Below are 22,839 nucleotides of genomic sequence, written 5' to 3'. Positions count from 1 at the left end.
GCCCAAACCTCCTACACATGAGCTTATACCTTTCTACTTTCTCATTTTGTCTCAGCTGTGCTGGGGTCTTCTGAAAAAAAAAACTATGGTGGAATTGGAGATTATGACAAGAATGAGAAAATTTGTTCTGTGAGTAAATACCAACCCCTTTTAGGGCTTTATCAAAAGAAGTGACTAAGGAGCTTGTCATATGACATCATAAAAGATACCCCCTAAAGAGATGAACAATCCTCAACCTGGAAATACAAGGGAAAAAAACCTTGCAAACAGTTAAATGGGTTACAGAACATAACATGGGATCTGAAGGAGAACATGGACAGAAGTCACATGGGCCATGAGAAGTTCTAAAGATCAGATAGAAGCATTAGTCAACTGTCCCAGGAACAGTTAAGGAAGAAGTTAAGTTAAGAAGATCAAGTTAAGGAAGAAGTAACAGAGCTTGGGGACAGCTCTTCTGATTTGTTAGTGTCAGACATAATGATCAAAGGATAAATAAGAAAGCATGAGGAGAATATGTAAGAGCATTGTGATACTCCAAATGCCAGGAGGGCTTGGAATAATGCATTTCATGTTCTGAAAGAAAATAACTTCAACCAAGACTCCTGGACCCAACAAGGTTCCCCTTTACAGTGGAGAAGGAAGTAAAGGCCGTCCGTGCCAAGTATAAATCAAGGGAATTCATGATCACTAAAGCTAAAGAAGATACTGAAAGGAGTTCTATTATCAGAGGAGAAAGAACTTCGTAAATATCATCATCGAGAATGTGAATAAATCCCATGAGAAAAAGAGATATGCCCATAAGGTATAAGTAAGAAATACTTCCAATACAGTAAACCGTCAGATATATAAGATAAATAGGAAGAAATAAGCAAGACATATTCAAAGCTGCTTGAAGGAAGTCAGAATGAGATAAATTTATATACCAAGAGTTAAAATGACACCTAATTTTATAAAAACAAAACACCACTGAGCATGAAAAGGAAATTAAGGCCCCAGTATAACAAGGGATGACTTTTAATAGCAGGAATAGCCCTGCATAATTAGAGAAAATATCCCAAAATTCATGTGAGATCACAAGGAAACCTAAGCAAAACCATACTGGAAGCATAATGTTGTAGCCAAATAGGACATTTCATGATACTGGCATGAGATAAGACTTCTAAAGGACAGAAAACAAGAACTGATGCCCAGGATTCCACTGAATCTCTATCCACTGCAAAAAGAAACTTCCATGATGAGAGGTGAGAGGGGCACTAGCCTATGAGTGTAAAGACAAGTTTTCAGAAGGAAGCCCTACGCTACTGGCACGCCACCTTCAGTGGAAGGTGGGCTACACCCTTGCACACATGGGTACTAACTGGACTCAGTGAATTAAAAAAAACCAAAAAAACATAAAAATAAGGACATGCAGATGGATTGGAGTTGCCTTCTGGGAAGAGCTGGAGGGCTTGATATGTTCTAAGTATACGGTATTCATGTGTGAAACCGCTAAAGAAGAAAAGTGGACAAAGAAATGGCATGCTGAGAACGTGTTCTCCTTCATATAGTGGGTCTCAAGGTCAACACTAAGACACACTCTACACTGTTCATGTTGCCTCCAGGGTTTATACCCCTTTGGACATAGTTTACATTAAATTATGCCGAAAGGTTCAATGATTGGAATGCCAGATTTTTATCAAACTCATTAAACATGCCATGGACCTTATGGTGGCCAGTATCTTAGCTAGGGTTTCTATCACTGCGAAGAGACACCATGACCATAGCATCTTTGTAAAGGAAAACATTCATTGAAGGCTCACTTACAGTTCTGAGACCGAATCCATTATCATCATAGCAAGAGGCGTGGCAGCATGGAGGCAGACATGGCACTGGAGAAGAAGCAGACATGGTACTGGAGAAGTAGCTGAGAGTTCTATATCTTGATCTGCAGGCAACAGAAAAGAGTCTGAGTGTCACACTGAGTGTAGCTGGAGTGAAGACCTCACCTTCCTCCAACAAAGCCACACCTGTTCCAACAAAACCATACATCCTAATAGTGCCACACTTATGAGCTTATGAGAACTCATAAATGCCACCCTTAGGAGCTGATGGGGACCAATTACATTCAAACTGCCACACCCTGGTACAGGAAAAGTCTGCGTTACTGTCTCAACCTCACCTCTAACTGGCTGTATGCTCTTGGGTGAGTTCTTCACTAGCTATAAAATAACATGATCCTCATAACTGCTCATATAGTAGACACTGTTGACAAATATGTTAGTATGGACAAGCACTTAGTTGTGTACTCTGGACTGAATCAATGTCAGTTCATGTTAAATAAGTAATGTATGCAGAGCTTGGAAAGAGACATAAAACTAATTTCAATGGATTTATAAGTCTGTCTTACAATTCTGTAAGGCTTTTGCTGTAACTCTTAACCTGTTCTGCTACTGCAGCAGGAAGCCAGGAAAAGTGTCATAATAATTTTTCCTGTTCAAACTGAATCCATGAATGAAGAGAGTTCTCTCTATGCGAACAGTTTCTCCAACACCTGCCAAAGTTTTGAGTTCAGGGAATGTTACTTAGATGCCCTTCCAAGCCACTAATTTTGGTGTCACAATTCCGGTTTATTTCTGGTGGTATGGTGTTCCATACCCAGCTCCCATCCCAAGGTCAATCTGCTGCTTTCTTCTCTGTTCATGTCTTTCCTCATTCCAGAGACACCTTCATTAAGATGATACGTTTTATTTTTCAGAATTAGACTTAGATAGACGATGGGGTGAGAAATAGGACTCACAGCAAAATTAGGCTCATTTTTTTGGGTACATTGAAGTACTAGTAACTGGCCCAAATGGCAAATTACAAAAGATGGTGGGAACCCTAAAGAGTTGATGGATTTCTTTATTCCATTTGCTTGAGAGTTGACCAACGGAAGGTGATTTTCCTAGCATTAAAACTGTTTCCTGGGAGGTAATTGAGGTGCTTTGGGAGTCTGCATTAACTGCTTGTGGCCACTAAGCAGCCATTGCTAACTAGATATGAGAATACCCCCTGGACTACAAAGTGGAGTTTTGATAAGGATAACTGGCAAAATTATTGTGACAACAGAGGCCTGGGATGTTTTACTGGAAGAAATGTTCTCCCGCTATTACTCTTTGGAAAATGAATGTCCCTGAAAGATGAAACTTGTGGGTGAGGAAAGCCTTCAGATGCTGGCAGCCTGAGAGCACTGGCCCATTGGTTGTTCCCAATAACACCATCAAATTGAGCAGCTGAACATGTTGTTTTATATGTGGAAGGAAGCAAGGCTTCAGGGAAAGTACAGTGAATTCAGCATCAAGCAAATCGAAGCCATAGTTGTCCTCTGTGGGCATTCCCACACACATGAGTACACACATACACATAAATAAATATAGACACAAATCATATGGAACACAGGGTGTAGAAAAGGACGTGAAGGAGACTCCAGGAGCCAAAGGGAATTATGTGCTCAAATTCTACAGGTTAGTCATAGGAGAAACCAGATTGACATTACTGCTCAGAACCCAAAGAGTGCTGCATTTTAATAAGCGTGATAGAGGACAAAGAACAGCTCAGCAAATAACTCAATGTTTTCACTATAAATGAATAATGATGAAGTTGGATGAACTCAAGGTAGGGGTACTCAAAGCCATTTGTATCCCCCATTGCAAGAAAACATCAATATTGTGGGCTTTGGAAAGCTCTCTAAGCCAGCATTGTAGAGCGAAGTTCTGTGTAGAAAGGATAGAATAGAAAGGATTCAAGGGGATAAATCAATGATTAGCTTCCATTATGAGTAAACTTCTGTTCGTTAGAAGGGTTTTTCAAATATTTTAAAAATACAAGACAATGAGCCCAAGTCCCATCAACAATTATTAGAACGATTAAGCTGTTTTATCCCCAAAGCCAAAGACTGCAGCATGCTGAGCTCACACTTCCTTTCATTGTCTAAGTGTGCGATGGCAAACTAGAGGAGGCAGTTTTTTGCTTTGTAGCCCCTCTAATGGAATTCTGTAGAAGTTCTGAACTCAATTTTTCTCTGGAGGGGGAAAGACCTTGGACTTCCCACGGGGCATGGAAACCTGACTGCTCTTAGGACTAGAGAGGGAGGGGGAGGTGGAGAGGGGGAGCGAAAAGGGAGGCAGGGAGGAGGTGGAAATTTTTAATAAATGAATAAATAAATTAAAAAAAGAAAAGGGGGTTCTGATAAGGCAGTGAAGTGGAGAAGCGTGCTGGGAATTTGGTCACATGCTTGTCACACCCTCAAGGAAGCTCAGGGCCACACCAGTGTGGAGGATGTCAAGTTGCATTTGTCCAGTCGGGCTTTTGGTTCTGCTCCTGGACCCAATGTATTCCCACTAACTCAAAGAGAAAACAGTATGTTCCAGAAAAGATTTTTAGAGAAAAGCTTGCTGGCCTAATATGCATAGGAACTTCTAGTTCTGAGAGAAGGAGTTTCTGTAAGAATCCTAAAATAGAATATTGCTAGCTTGCTTAAAAAGTAAAGAAAAGGGAAATGGTATTTGTGTGTTTGAAGCTGTGGGGTGTATACATAAAAATATCTCAAGAAATACTGTATCAGCTCTGGTTTTCTCTGACTCCTTTTCCTTGCTAAATGAACACACCATATGATTGACTTAAACACACTGTCCATTTTCTGAATATTCATACATGTACACAGTCATTAAACTACGACCATGATCAGGATGCAGAATAGTTCCATCCATGCCTGGGATGGTCCCTGCTGCCACACCCAGGATGAACCCTTCCACCATGCCCAAGATAGCTGCTGCTGCACTTGGGACAGCCCGTGCAGCCACGCCTGGGCTGGGCCCCTGCTGCCATACCCCCGGTGGCCCCTTGCTCCTGTAGATGTGACTCATTCCCACCTTTCACCTCTGGCCACCACTCTCTGTGCATGTGTTTGTTTTTAAGCCCAATATCATTAACCACTAGGAAATGCAAATTAAAGCCATATTAGAATTACTTGTGAAATGCCAGGCAACTTTCTGTGTTATGTTTCCCATTGTGTGTTTTCATTGTTTGGTAAAGTGTGTACTTAAATTGTTTGCCCATTTAAAAAATTTGGTTATGTCCACTCTGAATGTAAGCTCCCAGGGTGACATGAAATTTCTTTCTTCCATGTCATGGGTTGTTTCTGTGTTTTCTTAGCAGTACCTTTTCAGTAACAGAAATTCATATTTTAGCGAAGCCCAGTGTACTGGCACTACCTTTATGGGATATATTTGGTGACTTATGAGAGTGTTCATTGCTAACCCAAAGTCAAGAAACTTCTCCTGTTTCCCCTTGGGAGTTTTACAACTACACACTGAGGTTTGAGATTGTGATTCACTTGAGGCTTACTTTTGTAGAAGGTGTAAATCTAAGTCGAGATCCACTTTCTGAACATAAACATCTAATTGTGGAGGCTTCACCATCCCTAGCTTCAAACTCTACTACAGAGCTACAGTAATGAAAACAGCCTTGTATTGGCATAAAAACAGGCAGGAGAACCAATGAAATCAAGTTGAAGACCCAGATATCAATCCACACATCTACAAACACCTGTTTTTTCAACAAAGAAGCTAAAAATATCAAATGGAAAAAAGACAGCATATTAAACAAATGGTGCTGTCATAACTGGATATCAATATGTAGAAGAATGCAAATAGATCCAAGTCTATTACCAAGCACAAAACTCAAGTCCGCATGGATCAAAGTCCTCAACATAAATCCAGCCACACTGAACCTCATAGAAGAAAAAGTGGAAAGTAACTTTTATGCATTGGCACAAGAGACCACTTCCTAAATATAACCCAGTAGCACAGATATTGAGAGAAACAATTAATAAATAGGACCTCCTGAAACTGAAAAGCTTCTGTAAAGCAAAGGATGCAGTCAACAAGACAAAATGGCAGCCTAAAGAATGGGGAAAAATCATCACCAACCCCACATCAGATGGAGATTTGATCTTCAAAATATACAAAGAACTCAAGAAACTTGAGATCAAAAGAATAAATAATCCAATAAAAATGGGGTACAGACCCAAACAGAGAGCTCTCAACGGATGAATCTCAAATGGCTGAAAGACACCTAAGAAATGCTCAACATCCTTAGCCATCAGAAAAATGCAAATCAAAAAATTGAGATTCCATCTTACACTTATGAGAAAAGGCAACACGAAAACACTGATGACAACTTATGCTGGAGTGGATGTGGAGTAAGGGGAACACTTCTATATTGCTGGTGGGAGTGCAAACCTATATAGCCACTTTGAAATCAGTGTGGTACTATCTCATAAAATTAGGAAACAGTTTACCTCAAGACCCAGCAATACCACTTTTGGGCATATACCTGAAGGATCCCGATCATACCCAAGGACATGTACTCAATTATGTTCATAGCAGCATTATTCATAATAGCCAGAACCTGGAAACAACCTAGATTCCCCTCAACAAAAGAATGGATAGTAAAAAATGTGGTACATTTTCACAATGGAATACTACTCTGCAATAAAAAAAATAATGACATCTTGAAATTTGCAGGCAAATGGATGGAGCTAGAGAAAAAACCATATTGAGTGAGGTAACCCACCCACAGAAAGATAAACATCGTATGTATCCACACATAAATAGCTTTTAAACATATAACAAAAAAACAGCCTACAATTCACAATTCCAGAGAACCTAGGTAGCAAAGAGTACCCTAAGAGAAACTTACATTGATCTAATCTACATGGGAAGTAGAAAAAGACAAGATCTCCTGAGTAAATTGGGAGAGTGGGAGTCAAAGGAGAGGGTAGAAAGGGAGAGAGGAGGAAGGGAGGGGAGCAGAAAAAAATGAAAAGCACAATAAAAACAATAAAAGATAAAAAAGAACAGCAAAAAATCTATTTGTTCCAACACCTTATGCCAAGCACTCTATTCTTCCTCTGATGTTTTTTGTGATTTTATCAAAATTCATGTACTTGCATGGGTTTATTCCAGAAGTATCTATTCCATTCAATTAGTCCCACCTGCCTGAGCTCCTCTCTGTGCCAGTTTTGATGTAAGCTCATAGATCAGATAATACCAGTCCTCTAATTTTGTTCTCACTCATGAAAATTGTTTCCCTAGTCTAGTTCTTCGTGCTTACCTATGAATAAGTAGCTTATCTGTTTCTGCAGCAATTCTTCTGCAACTCGCATTGAAACTGCATACATTCATAAATTCATTTAGGGAGATTGATATCTTAAATATTTTGAATATTTTGATCCACAAATTTGATATATGCCTTTATTCAAGTCTGATTTATTTCACCAGTATTTTGTAGGTTTTATAATATATACTTTGTACAGGTTTTATTAATTTAATGAGTAGTTTCACATTTCAACTCGTTAAAATATAGAACCACCCAGAAAATGTCTGGTGAAATATCAAGTTGAGGTTGGTCTGTGACAAGTTCGTGGGGAATTATCTTGTTATTTGATTTGGGTAGACCCAGCCCACTGTGGGAAGAACAATTCTATTGGCACAGGACGGGGAACTGACAGCTTAAAAGTGAAGAAGCCTAACAAGGTGCAAACATCCAGCAGCAGGCTTGCAGCAACAGACATGCAGCAGCAAGCATGCAGCACCTAGCAACAGACATCCAGCAGCAGGCTTGCAGCAACAGACATGCAGCAGCAAGCATGCAGCACCTAGCAACAGACATCCAGCAGTAGGCTTGCAGCAACAGACATGCAGCAGCAGGCATGCAGCACCCAGCAGTAGGCATCCAGCTGTAAGCATGCAGCAACAGACATTCAGTAGCAAGCATGCAGCATCCAGCAGCAGGCATGCAGTTGCAGGCACCCAGCATCCAGCAGCAAGCAGGCAATGTGGGTGCATGTTTCTCTCTGCTCCTGACTGAGGTTGAGATGTGACTATCTTTGAGATTCTGCCTTGACTTTCCCTGAGTAATGGATGGTGACCTTCCCAATTTTTTCACAGCAAAAGAAATAAAACTAAAACAATGCCTGTTTCATTGATGTAACAGCTATAATTTTGTTAAATTTTATTATATTTCTTGAATTATTCTATTGAAATTTAATTTTTCTGTTTCCATTTGCCTGTTACTAAAATAAAGAGTTAAAATGTAAAATGCTGTTTGTGAATTGACCTTTCTTGGCTTCTTCAACTACTCTGGATTCAATTATTAATTCGAATTTTTCCATCTTTCTTGTGATTTTTATTCATAGAAAAATTTGCAATTTGTAAATAGGTAACTTGGTAACTTACTTCATTTTGAATCTTTCTGTCTACCCTTTTTTGTGCCCCCTAACACTAGCTAGCAATCCGACATGCTGCTGAATATGTAAGGTGAGAATGAACCATTTTTATTTTTATTTTATTTTTTTTTTTAGTCTTAGGGAGAAAATTCTCTTTCCCTCACCATATTGTATGATGGAAGCGGTAAGATCTGATAGATCCCTTCATATGGTTAAGAGAAACCAGGATCACCAGCCCAGGAACGGCACCACCCACAATGGGCTGGACCTTCCCCCATCAACCACTAATTAAGAAAATGCCTTACAGCTGGATCTCATGGGGGACATTTTCTCAACTGAGGTTCCTTTTTTCAGATAATTCTAGTTTGTGTCAAGTTGATGTAAAACTATCCAAGACACTAGCTCTGAGAAACAACTCTGTAACTGGCCCATAGTCATATAGTTTTATTTTTTTTAATTAATTTATTTTAACAATACATTATGACCACAGTTCCCCCTCCCTAAACTCCCAGTTCCCCATCCCTAAAACTCCCATCTCCCCCATATACCCTCTGCCTCCGTTTCCTCTTCAGAAAAGAGCAGTCCTCCAAGAGATGACAGTCAAACAGGATGCAGCAACAAGATAGGCAAAACCCTCAGAACAAGGCTGGACAAGGGAATCCGGCAGGAGGAAAAAGTCCCAAGAGCAGGTCAATGAACCAGATACATACCTATGCCCGTGGTTAGGAGTCACAGTTAGCTAACACCAAACCAACAGCCATAACGTATACGCAGGGGACCTGGTGCAGCCCTTGTGCTTGCCGCTTCAGTCTCTGTAATTTTGGACAGATCTGGCTTCAGTACTAGGGTTCTGTGGGCTCATAAAATGAGTTAAGGGGTGATTGTTGCTTGTTTGTTTTCTGAAAGATTATTAATGCTCCTTGAGTACCTGCTAATGTTTGCATTGAGACTATCTAGGTCTGGAATTTTTGTCTTTAAGTGTTTCTAAATTATGAATTCCATTTACTTAGAGGTTATAGAATTATTCAGACTATCTAGTGTTCCCTTGGGTGATTTTATAATGTGTGGCTTTTAAGGCTTAGCCTATTTCATTGACATTTTCTAATATGTGTGCTTAGAGTTTGCTTATTCCTGCGTCCTCCTAATGTTTGTGGTGTCTGTACCAATACCACACTTTCATGACTTATGTTATAATTTGCATCAGTTCTCTCTTCTTTATTTGTCAATGTGCATAATATTTATTACATTTTATTGATCTTTTTAGGCAAACAGTTATGGTTTTATTTTGCTTTTCTCTTTCCTAGTTTAACGATATATTCCTGTACTATTATTCTCTCTGCTTGCTTTTTTATTTTGTTTTCATTTCTTAAGGTGGAAACCTAATTAAAACATCATCTTTCTTCTATAATATTAGCACACAATTCTGCATTCTCTAAATGTTATTTTATTTACACTGACAGGCTTTGTTGTATTGTATCTTCCTTTGGGTCATTCCTCACTTGATACTTCTTTGAACTGTAAATTATTAAGAAGCATGTTAATTTGTTTATTTAGGGTTTTCAGCTTATTCTTTTGTTTATGACTTCTAGTTTGGTTCCATTGTGATCAGAGCATCCACTTTGTACGAACTAAAGTGTTATAAGTTTGTTGAAGTTTGTCTTATGAACTTGGGATATAACTTGGCATAATTAACTTTCCAAGACTGAAAAGAGTATGTATTCAACTGCACATTTGAAAATGATACGTATTCAATTGTGTCTGGTGGATTAGTGGTGTTGTTTATGTCTGTGTCTCAGTCAGTTGTCTTTCTGTTTTTCCCAGTTCTTCCCGAGCAGGGAATGTTGAAAACACCACATACTTTGTAGGTTTGTTTATTTTTAGCATTAGCAAGCTAGGTCTGGGTCCACATATTTTAGAGTTGTGTTTCTAGGAGCATGCACATTTAGCATTGTTGTATCTCCTTAGTAACATTTATCATTTTGTAATTTCTGTCTATTTCTAGTAATGTTTTCACACCTGGCCTCTGCTTTGACAGGAAGTAATGTGTTTAGTTCAATACTTGTTTGTGCAGGACTTTTGTTCTCTGTTTGCACGAGTCCTGTCCACCTTCATGTGACAAGTGAGGTCTATAGTGACCGCCCCTAAGGGTGTCGTGTGTTTTCCCTGACTCCATAGCATCCCTTTAACTACAGTGATTAGGCCATTTCATTCCAAGCAGTCACCACTACAATTATATTTATATCTGCTTTTGTTATTTGTTTTTTTCTTTTTTCCATTCTCTTTCTTTTCCCCCTTTCTGTGTGGTTATTGAAATATGTTTGAGTATTTCATGGTAATGTATCCATTGGGATTTGGACTATATTACTTTGTTTAGTTTTATGTGCTCCTTGATACAGTGTTGTGCTTCCCTGAATTATTTTATTTTCCTTCAATGAATATGCATTATTTATACAATGCAGAAAAGCAAAGTACAAGCGGATGAAAAGAAAGACCTTAGAGATGGGAAATACTATTCCTACCATCAAGTGAGCTAGACAAACTCCATGTGACCTTCACAGAAGCCTAGAGGAGAGAAGGGTTTGAGTCATCTCTGCAAAAGCTATGGGATGGCAGGTGAGGAAGGTGATGGAGGAGCCAGGGACAGGCAAGTCAGAAGGAGTCTGCTTTTCCAAAATTGGGCATGGAATGAATCTACATAGGAAGGTGATATTCAAATGAGCAGGGAAAACAGGAAAACTCACCGTTGCTTACCTGATATTCCAAGGAGCACCAAAACCCAGCAAAATGTTTCCAAGTTGTCTTTTGGTTAAAAAAATTCATTCACCAAAGAGATTTAACAAACTGTAGCCCCTTTGAGGTTACTAAAATAAGTATTAGCATAAAAAACATGTGCATGTATGCATGAAACCCAACATTTCCATCCCTCTAAACTTCTGTGTTTAAAGCTATTTCCTAGTATAAGGGATTTTGGAAGTTGGCCTGTGAGTTCTGTGCCTGGGATTAATGTTGATGTGGTATTAGGTATGAAAGACACTGGATTCATAGATAAACAGCGACCAGAAGAATATATTTCTAGGAAATACACGACTTAATGAACTAAGTGAGGAATAGCTGAACTTGCCAGTTGGGAGGCATCATCCATACTCTTAAAGAATGGCCAAGAGAGGACAAAAGGCATAATAAAGGTAAATTTGCTTTATTTTCTGCTTCTGAGCCATCCCAATAGCTCTTTAATTTCAGCACTCTGAGTCCTTAGGCCTTTGGAATTGAACTGGGAGTTATATCATCTGTTTCCCTGGTCCTCAGGTCAGTCTGGCATTTTTGTTATCACAATCTGAACCATCTGAGACCTTTTTGAGAAGCCAATAGGAAGAAACCTACCAAAGCTAGTGGTTGTCACATTTTTCCTAGAGAGTCTTACGGAAGACTGTCTCTAGCAATGGAGTTCAGTATGGGTACCATTTTCAGAGCTGGTGCATAAGACATTCCATGCTACAAGACAGGGAAAACTACTAGACTTGGTATCGAGACTCTAGTACATTACTTCAAAACACACCCAAATTCTATGCAGACATTTTTAATGGTCCTCTTCTTGCTAACTTGTTAACAAGATGCAGGAGATAAAAGAATGAAAAACTAAGCAAGAAATTACAGTGATAAATTTTATTGTCTATTTAATTAGATTAAGCTTTACATTCTAACAAGTACATTTGAACATCATCTTATTTTATTCTCATGTTACTAAGGAAACTAGAAACTTAGGCAGGTTAGATGGCCTGCTCCAAGTCATAGAGCTCATAAGTCATTGGCCAGTGTGTTTGATCTGAAAGCCTATATAGCTAGTCTGTGTATATTCTGTGAACCAAATCTTCATGTAGGACGGGTCTAACAATGTTTAGGACAGTGCTGTAGTCTGGGTATTGAACACCTTGGCTACAGTCAATTCTAGAGACCGTGGATTAGAAAAGGTAGGATATTGCTTCTAATTTTCAGTTGTTCTGAAGTTTGTGGTCTTATCTCTACCCCCAATGGTCATTTTTTTATCTTTCACTTTTCTCTTGATAACACACACCTGCTCACTATGAAAAAATAAGATCTCTGCTTCCGTGGAGAAGGACAAGTTTAGCGAATACAAAAACTCTTGTTGCTTTGCTCTATCACCTAGCAACCACATTGCTTGCTTATTATGTTTGGCAAACCAGGGCCAAAGCAAAGCATGAGAAAGGCTAGTGTATCAGGAAGGAGACGGCACTTCCCACAATCAAGAATGTTCTGGATTAGTTGCCCATCTCCCATCTTCTTCCATGTCATTCTGCCACAAGCCTATCATCTCCCAACTTCTTTACAGACTGGACTGTTCTTTGTTGAGGTGTCCCCAGGGCAGGTGACTGATGACTCCAGCCTTTCCCCTTTCTTCCAAATAAGCACTGGGTCTCGTTGCATTCTCCTGAATTCTGGGTCCTTCCTACCCATTGAGAGACTTCAGCTCCATTCAATGGCTTAGCCTCTGTGGAAGGTCCTGCAGCAAAGACCTCAATTCTTTGAGCAACACACCTCAATTCCAAATCGGACAGCCTTGGACTGTCGCTGCTCTAACTCAGAATTATTGCTGTTTTTCTTCTCTTCCTTGGTAAAGCTGAGTGGTGCAGGAAACTTGACCTCAACAGAGGTCATCTCTTGGAGGAAGGCTTATCTTCCTTGTCTCCGCCTGTTTTTCTGTAACCAACCACTAGGGTGACCCAATAAACCATTACCTTCTTCCCACCGTGGGAATTCTGATCTGCAGTTTTATAATCATCCAAATATCTTTTGAAGAAAGTAAAACGGAACAGGCTGAAGCAGAGAATCTCTACTCATATAAAGGGGTTGCGCTTCTATGAAACAATGGCTGGCCCTCAGGTCCAATGGGAGGCCATGTGATATGATCTTGAGGTCCTTACATTAGCCTTGGAGGAGAAGCCTGGCATGCAATACTTCCTGACAATAGATTGGGAGACAAGTGGAGCAACTAAGGGAACAGAATCGAAGTCTGATTTGCCGGTGTTTAATATTCATGCATTGTCTCCATGTCTGCACTTGGAGTCCTGGGCAGTTCACCTAACACTGCTTTGTCCATTAAACCACAAGAGCAGTATCAAAGAACCAAGGACTTTAGAATCTAAAGTATGATTGAAACTTGGGAGAATTATTTTTTTCCAAAAGAGAAAAGAATCCTACAAAAATAATAATTTATATAGTACGATACAGCATCAATCTAAGTTTCATTCCTCTTTTGTATTTTTGCAAAACATTTTGTAGGTAAAATTTTATTCCAAGATGAGATGGTGGTATATTATAATATTTTAATATTATGTAGAGTATAAATTTTAAAATTGTGAGCCTCTTAGGTTTTTTTTTTCAAATTTTTGTTAAACTTTCATTTCTAGAGCTAGTGGTCTTCAGAGTTAGGAGAAGGGAATTATTACTCTGAAGATACAAGCTAGAAACAATTTGGATCATTAAAGTAGCCTAACACTGTGACCAATACTCTCCTAATTTCAGTGGTTTAAAAGAATACAAGTTAATTTTTCATCTGCAGGATAGTCCAACACAAGAATTCCCCACTAAAAGGTTCTTCTGGCTTGTTGAACTTTGCACGGTCAATGCAGTCTCCTGATGTCATAGCCTCTGCTTGCCCCTCCTCTGGGTCCTTGGGATTTCTCCTTGAAAGGACAGACGGTGTGAAAGGCACCTGAAGGATGGCAGGAGTCAGAGGTAGAAAGTACACGAATTGATAGGGGAGTTTAGCCAATCATATTCTGTCCATGGGGCGTGTTGCCCTAAGGCAAAAATTTACCTATTAACCTGGCGGGTGCACTTTCCCACACTCTTTCGCTTGGCTCCTGTGTTTCGGACGGACCGTTGAGACTCTGGTATTTTATAAGCTCGGGGGTGTTTATCATTATTAAAAAAAAGGGATTGATTGGTAGTGGGATAATAATATATTGGTATTTGTGAGTTATTGTTTTTAGAAAATTATATTGGCATTGATTCTTGTACATTGATATATTGAATATTGTATGTGAGTATGCTTCTACCTTTATTTATTGTATGTGAGTATGCTTCTACCTCTATTTGTATTGACATATATACATATATTTACATTTCTACCTTTGATAAGATATTGTAACATTGTTTACATTTGGAGGTCATTGTCCTCATTCATTACACCGTTGTTTATTCTCTTAGTCTTCAAGTTAGATAGATATAAATCAATAGTCATATATGTTTGTCATACTTATATTTAGGCTAATCAGGTTATTTAGGTACATAGAGATCATATTTAGTATAGATAGTATAATCTTCAACCTCTTTGAAGAGCTGTAGAAAATGGCCTTTAATCTAATCTAGAGTTCTGTACTAACGAGACACAATTACTCCTGGCATTACCGCTCTACTCCTGAGAAAACGTTGCGCACCAAAGGCACTCCACTTGAAACATGTCTTCTTCCTGGCAGAACAGGCCTTTAGGCAAAGAAAAAGCCCATAGCTCAACCACTGACAGAATTACAGAATATCTGTAAATGGATAAAAACAGGATTGTCTTATTTTGCCAAGACAGGGTAAGAGAGTCCTAAAACGTTTCTTGCCTTTAAAAAATGCCATGTCAGTTACATCAGGCCTTAGCCAAAGTTGGTTGACTCAACATTACAAACGAGACTTTGGGTGATTGCCCAGGTATTCAGTTGTCTCTTCCATTCGTTGCACGTTTCGGAAGTTTCTCATTTGTACTTCCAGGTTGCTTGAGTAAAATTATTTTCCTTCTCAGATCTTTGATGGAGTTGAAGATTAGATAGTTGTAATTACCCTCTACATTATTTAGACTCCTTAAAATAGAATGTTTAGTAAAACTTTTGTAATATGTTTCCGGCTTAATATTGTTTGTTGTTTGTAATTTTATATTTATTATTTGTTTCTATTGTGTATAGTTGTATTTGATTTTGTTCTGTCTTATTTTAGAAAAAAAGGGGAGATGATAGGGGAGTTCAGCCAACCACATTCTGTCCGTGGGGCATGTTGCCCTAAGGCAAAAATTTATCTATAAACCTGGCAGGTGTGCTTTCCCCGTGCTCTCTCGCTTGGCTCCTGCATTCTGGATGGATCGTTGGGACTCTGGTGTAAGTTTTCCTTCTGTTTATTAAAGCTGTATCTTTTGAATTAAGATAGTCTGGCTAATCTTTAATTACCGATCAACCTCGCCCCTTCAACGAATTGTTCCAACACACTTATGGACTTACTCTCTGTGTCTCAGCCTCCCTTACCGTGGCAGAGAGTGTGCCATTTTGTCTTTTGCAGGAGGTAAAGGGGATAGTCTGTAGTGGGCACAGAGTGGTCTCTTTGGTGTTCATCAGCATGGCCTCTACAGTTTATCTTCTGAAGTCCTGATGTCCTACATGCTTTAGCTGCATGAGGAAACACCGGGCTTCTTCTTTGATGAGGGGCTTTGATGTTTAAGAAGAGAAATGATTACGTAGTTTTCCTTCCTGTTCAGTCTCTCTGCAGTATTTCTATACTTTCTATTTCCAGCCTGTCCTCATCGGCTTCTGAGTGCAGCTCCTTCTTAACCATTGCAGGGACTGGTGACTTTCTGTTTCCCGTGGCTTTAGTTCTGGGCTGATTTTAGAGAAATACATTCTGATCTGGAAGCATGCAGAGGACAAAGCAAATCAACCATGTTCTCTATCCCTGAAGGTAGACGTTGGAGTTTCAGCTTACAGTACTGAATAACTGAACAATGCTTACTAAGACTAGCCTGGATGTTAGGGTGGCATAGCCTTGGTCACAAGGACTAACTTCTTTTTGGTTTGATTATCACCTTTGTAAAATAGAAACTATAGTGTCTACCCTGTAAAGTTGTTAGGGGAAGCTTTGTTACTGTAGGTTTGATGAGACAGTCCAAGTGGAATGATTAATGTGACGTTTGGTGGATAGTCAAGACACAATTAGCTAGCTCATCTCCCTTGTAAACCATATCCACTTTGTTAAAGCATAAGTGACTTCTTTATAAGATGTAGAATGTGAGTTCAGATGACTTAGGCAGAAATGGGTATCTTGAAGAGATGTAGATAGAATCTGACAAAGCTGAGCTCCTAGAAGCAGGAAGTAGATTGGAGGGTACTCGATACTGAGGGAGAAGGGAAGGGGGGGGGAGAGGATAAAAGTTCCAGTTAAAAAGAATAAGCTACAGGGATCTATTTTACCACATGGTGATTATAGTTCATACTGTACGAGGAGACTAAGAGTATTACACACATACACACACATAGAAACATACATACACATGTACATACATACCACACACCACACACACACACATAGAAACATACATACACATGTACATACATACCACACACCACACACACACACATAGAAACATACATACACATGTACATACATACCACACACCACACACACATAGAAACATACATACACATGTACATACATACCACACACCACACACACACACACACACACATACACACACCACACACATATACATACATAGACAAACCACACAATTTTCATTTGTCAATTAAAGAAGAAAAACCCACAACAAATAAATTTGTTGGAATTTGGAACCTTATTCATTTCATTAATGTGGGGAGGGGAAACTTATTTTGTCAAGAAAACTATCATTAAAGACTCTAAATGGGGCTTGAATGGGAGAGGGGTTCATGGGGCCCTAACCTTCCTTACTGGACTATAGGCAACTGGGGGTTTCTGGGGAAGCAGGAGCCATTATCTTCAAGTTGTGTAGCCACTGGGGACTCCACAAAGTTCTGAATCCATAGTCACACAGCCTCATTACACTTAATAGGCCATAATCCAAAGCAAAAGCCATGAGTATGGGCAGTTTTGTAGGAAGGAGTGTGTGAGATGGGGTGGGAGGGAGACTAGAAAGGGTAGAGATTAGAGTCACGGAATATGTTAAATATGTGTCTGAGGTTGTCAGAGAACAAACAGACAAATGAATAATTCACAATAAATTACTCAGTAAGAGAGTTGTTTATTAATAAATGGCTCAGTGGACATAGCACTTGGTACACAATTTCAAAGAAGAAACATTGGATTCCCTAGAATCCACACAAAAGACAGGCAGGCATGGTTAATACCATTACTCTCTCCTAGAGACTCTCCCCCAAGAAACAACATATAGAACAATTGATGAAAAGACATAAGATATCAACTTCATGCATCTGCAAACATATGCACACATGTGCACATGTATACCACCACATGCACGCACTGACATGCAAAGTTGCACACACTCATCACACACGCACACACACACTTAAATGAAGTCCATGAGTGTCTCACAGATTTCTAGAAGGGGTGGTGGTGAACTGGTGTGTTTGTTGCACAGCTGTGGACAGTGCTCCGACTCACTCTACAGTGTGAAGACAGTGTAGTCGCCCCGTTAGGTCACCATGGATTCCACACACAGCACATCAGCAGCACCTGGATGGTGGCCTTAGTAGACACTGAAGCGGTGACTCCGCAGCCATTCCCAGTCAGCATGGTGGATTCTGAGCAGCTCTAGCCAGGGCATGTCGCTGATTTAAAGCTGAGGACATCAGGATCTGAAATATTCACACATCCATTTCCAGGATACAGGGGAATCTGGGAAAGTCAGTAGCAGACACATTTAAGGTTTGCTGTGGGAGGCATTTCTTCCCAGGCTGAGGCTTCTGGCTCCCTGCCAGTCCAGACTCCCAGGCTCTAGTCAGCTGCTGACCTATCGTCTTGTAGTTGTGGTTGACTCTGCTATGATATGCGTGAGTGAGCACATAACTGTCATGACTGGTGTGCTGGGCATTGCACATGCATTAACTTCCTCCCATTTAGCAGAGGAGAAGACTGAGGGTCAGAGAGGCTCACCAACCTCTGAGTATGAGATGATGTCTCCATAGCTCCTCTTTTCTTCCTGGAAAGCATCTAAAGACAACAAGAGGAATGATGGAAATGCCAACTTATTTTTGGGGATGCTCAAAGATAGCTGCAACTTTGTTTTCTGAGAAACCTCACAGCTGCCTTTCTCTTCTCGCCACAGCAGAGCCTAGAAAAGCTCACAGAGGAACTCGATTACATAAGGCTTTCACTGAGCCCTGAATGTGGCCAGCTCTGTGCTCACACAGGCCTCTCCCCGAAAGCTAGTACTGGAAAAATTTTTCCTCCTTCAGCCATGAATAGTGAGGGTAAACAAGAGCAAAGTGGACAGTGGCAGAAACTAGAAAATGTCATTTTAGAGCTGAAATACGCAAGACGAAATTTAACCATGGTGTTTAGTGTGTGGGGTGATGTAACCTATGAGCTCTCAGAAAAGACAATGTGCATTGCCGTGTGTCTTTCTGTTTGCCTCTTCCTCTGTGTGTGTGTGTGTGTGTGTGTGTGTGTGTGTGTGCCTTTCTATGTGTGTCTCTGTGTGCTGTAGATGCCAGCAATCATAAGAATAAAGAAGAAATTCTAAACAGAAGGAAAAGGAGATTCTATTGAAAACACAATGAAGGGCATAGATTGCAAGACAGCAGAAATAAAAATAAACAACATTAAGTTGAAATAAAAAAGAATTAAATCAAATTAGAGAGAAAGTGATAGATAGGGAACAGATAAATGAAATCCAACACGTGACCAACTTTATTCCCCAGAGAACAAACAGGAAATAATCACCCAGAACAAATATCTGAAGATGGAATCCAAGAAACTTCCCTGAAATAAAACCTACATTTCCATGATATTAAGATAAATACTGAAGGATCCTAGCTTTGATGAAATTACCGAGGCAAGAAGAAAGAAAGCTGAGTGCCAACAGACAGTAGTGTTGTGTCTTTGGATCTGTTGGTTAGAGCATATGAGGAAGGGCTGAATATGGAGCCAGATGTCAGTCAGAGGCGGCAGTGAGAATCGAGTGCGAGGAAGCTTGTGAGTTCAGCTCTTGTCTTTTCTCTGTTCAGAACGATTTCCAGAAGCCACAGCCTCCCATGCCTTGGACACCTGCCGTGAATAGTGTCCCTTGTCACTGTTGATGGTAGAGGGGAACTGAGAAAACAAGACAGAAAGTTGGTGGAGTGAGGAGATGGCAAAAGTTGTTGGCCGGCTATTCCTGTGGTCTGGCTTCTCTTGACCGCCTCCATTCTGCATGCCTGGCAGATGAGTTAAAATCCAGGAAGAAACCTCCATGCACTTGGGGTTCTCCTCTCCTCCATTTGTCTTTCTTTTTCTCTTCTCTGTATGTCTGACATAAAGTTTCATGTAGACCAGGCCATCTCAACCTTGCTATGCTGTAGCTGAAGATGACCTTGAAGAGATGATCCTGTTTTCCCCACTGCCCGAATACCAAGATTGTATGCCTGTGTTATGCCATACTGGGAAGTGAACTCAGGGTTTAAGGCATGCTAACAAACACCCTACCTACTAAATCACATCCCTATTTCCTCATCTGTCTCTTTTAACATTCTAGCCCAGATGTGGACCCCAACATCGTATGCACCATTGGTCAGGAAGGTTGTTGCTGGAGGGCTGTGAGCTTTTACGGTCAGATAACCACTATGAAAGAAAGACAGAATGTGGAGACACACAAATGCCAACCAAAGAAGTACTGTCAGAATCTTCTGCCTGTGTCTAGAGTAAGGGCTCCTAAAGGCAGCAAGCTGTCAGTGACAATGAAGCTTCCCAACATCAGCAGAATGACTGTGTAACCATCTCTCAATCTTCACGTTGGCTCCCACTTCCTGATAACCCAACACTGTGCCTGAGATCCACTGCCTTTTATGGTGACTCTGCCTCATGACGCTGAGAGATGACTCTGCCCTTTCTTCCATCCCCATGGATAGATACCACTGTCTGCTGCTCTGAGCTCAGCAGCTCCCTTACCTCTCTAGAGAGTTGGCAGCAAGGTTGCTTTCCCCCTGCCTCTTACTATACAACTCCAGACTTTGTCATTAGTACCCCCACTTCTTGACCTCCTCTGGTATTAACTGCCAAGGACATGAGGTTTTCTGAATGAGGCTGATGTCAGCAAGGTAAAGGCTGTCTGCATTACATTAAATGGATCTCTGACTCCACATAGTGTCATGGCAAGCCAAAGGCATTGCGTAGAAGAGAAGCAAGTGAGAGGGCAGAGCATCTTCCTTTACACACTTCTGTTTTTTATTTTTAATTTGTTTTTGAAATTAGTATGAGAGGTTTATAGAACTTTCAAACATGATTTGTTTTGTAACAATATTTTAAATCTAGTCTTTGAAGATTTCACACATCTATACAGTACATCTGATCATATCTTCCTCTCTCTTCTTCATCCCTGTGACCCACTGGCCCACTGTGTAACATTCTATCTCCAGCAGTCTCCTTTCTCATGTCAGTTTGTTTTATTATGAACCCCCATTCCATAAAACCTCATCTTGTGGCCTCCCTTCTAGTTTCATGACCTATAACCTTACACACACACACACACACACACACACACACACACACACACACACACACAAACTGGGATCTTCAATCTGCATTTGAGAGAAAAATGCAGTAGACTTGTTCTACTGAGTCTAGGTTACCTCTCTTAACATCTCCAGACCACCATGAATTGACTAAAAGCTGAGTGGACAGAACTCCAAAGAAGAAACATAAATACCCACTAAATAGATTTAAAATTGTTATTATCCTTAGCCATCATGAGGAAATGAAAATTCAAGCTTTTATTTGAGAAAGGGTCTCACTCTGTAATTCAGTGTTACCGAGAGAGTGACGGTTCTGCCATTAAGTGCTGGGGCTGGTGTGGTGGGGAAGTGGGAGACAGAACAGTGTGGAGGGCCACGCTCACGTATCTAAGCAGGCAAGTAGCATCAGGCGGGTGCAGGAGACACACCCTCTAAGAGCTTCTTGTAAAACTTGCCCTGATGCCTCCCCAGCTGTGGGCTATTGAAAGTGGATTTCCCTCTTTAAAGCCTGGTCCCTAAAGCAGACTCAAATGGTTCTCCTTTGAGCAAATGCTGTGTCCTGTGTGGCTGGAACCTTTAATATGGAGAGATGGTCTCCATGATAAGCAAAAGACATGCAGGAGAGTGCGGAGGTCAGCCGAAGTGTGCAGTGAAGCCTCGCAGAGGTGAGTCTGGGTACTCTAAAACCTGGCATGAATTAGTTCTCGGAGACGCTATAAGATGTGAGACATCTCATCTAATAACCATAACTTGAAGCCGGCTGGGTGACTTACACCTTTTGAAAATATACTCCTTTCTTAAAACACAAAACTTATAGGAATTTACCAAGTAAAAGTAGTAAAATTGGGTGCTGTCACAACCCTCTGACATCTCTTGGGGTGAGAGGCTTGTCTGAATCGGACTGGAGATATGGACAGTATAGAAGATGGCCAGATTCTCAGCAGTAAATGGGATAAGTGTGAGATTTTGCTCTTGGAAAGGATGACATACATGTAAGGCTTTTTTTTTTTAAAAAAAAAAAACAATTCCTTGATATATTTAAAATACTGAGTCAAGAGTACTGAACTAGGGAAGATTCACCCAGCTCACCCCCACCCACCTCCACTACACTGGCAAGCCTGTGGTGAAACCCACCAGCAGCAATCCCCAGTCTTGGTTGCTCAGTTGTCATGAGAGGTGCGACAAATGCCTGTCCCGATCATCTGTCCTCCAACAGGTGAGAGAAGACGTGGCCAACGCCATCCAGGAGCAGACGCTACTTTTGGTCCTAGGGCTGGGAACAGAACATGCACATATTGCCACCTCCCAGGCAGAGAGTTCTATATGCCCAGGGCCAGGACCAGATTTCAGCATCCATTTATCCAGTTGAGCAGCTACTGGACGCCAACCTTCTGTCACTTCTCTGGTGGTTTTAATAGAACCAATTTCATGAGTGACTGGCTTTTTTTCTTAAACTTTTCTATTAATAATTTTCTGACAGTTTTATGCATGGATACTGAAACATTCTGATTGTTCTGATCCCAAACCCCTCTGATCTTTCTCCCATCTTTGCCTCCCCTGTCCTCCCTCCAGGTCCCATGTTGGCTTCTCTTGTCTCATGACTGAGTTTAGCCAGATTGTCTTAATGACCGTGAGTAATAAAACCATCCAGTGGAGCCTGGTGGGGTCACCAGTGGGTACACAAATGCTGAAGACAACAATTCCTCCCCCAGAATCCACCAGTAGCCAATAGTTCGGCTGCACACTCTTCCTCTATGCATGACTGCCTGTGCATTCCAGAATGCACAGACCCAGTGCAGAACACTGCTGGTACTGTGCAATCACGACCAGAATGCCTGGGTTATGCCTAGGAAACAGCGTTTTGTAACCGTTCTTGCTGTTTTTTGCCTCTGACGTTCTTTCTGCCCTCTCTGTCATGATATTCCCTGAGCCTGGAAAGGTGATGTGAAAGTTCTGTTTAGGCTGAGCACTCAGCTGAGATTGACTTGTTTTAAAATAAATTTTGAAAGTTATTTTGAAATAACTTTAGATTTACAGAAAAGTTATAGAGTTCAGAAAGCATGGTTCTGCATGCCTATCACCAAGGTTCCCTGATGTAGATTTTGGCATCCTTATTAA

At 40.5% G+C, this 22,839-nt stretch overlaps 1 protein-coding gene across 4 annotated transcripts in view; it reads left to right on the top strand.

The window, feature by feature from the left end:
- Window positions 1–22,839, top strand: part of LOC146893683 (uncharacterized) — a 221,163-nt gene that overhangs the window by 162,605 nt on the left and 35,719 nt on the right. The window contains exon 6 of one of the 4 annotated variants that reach the window (XR_015003336.2): window positions 56–4,091. The exons of the other annotated variants lie outside the window; for them this stretch is intronic. The gene's annotated coding sequence lies outside the window, so the exon portion shown is untranslated. Of the gene's footprint in view, window positions 1–55; window positions 4,092–22,839 lie in introns of those variants that run through there. 4 annotated transcript variants of the gene reach the window in all.

The sequence above is a fragment of the Myodes glareolus genome, chromosome 7 (genome assembly GCF_982192425.1).
Source record: "Myodes glareolus chromosome 7, mMyoGla1.1, whole genome shotgun sequence".
Lineage (NCBI taxonomy): Eukaryota > Metazoa > Chordata > Mammalia > Rodentia > Cricetidae > Myodes > Myodes glareolus.
This window is presented reverse-complemented; position numbering and strand designations above follow the sequence as displayed.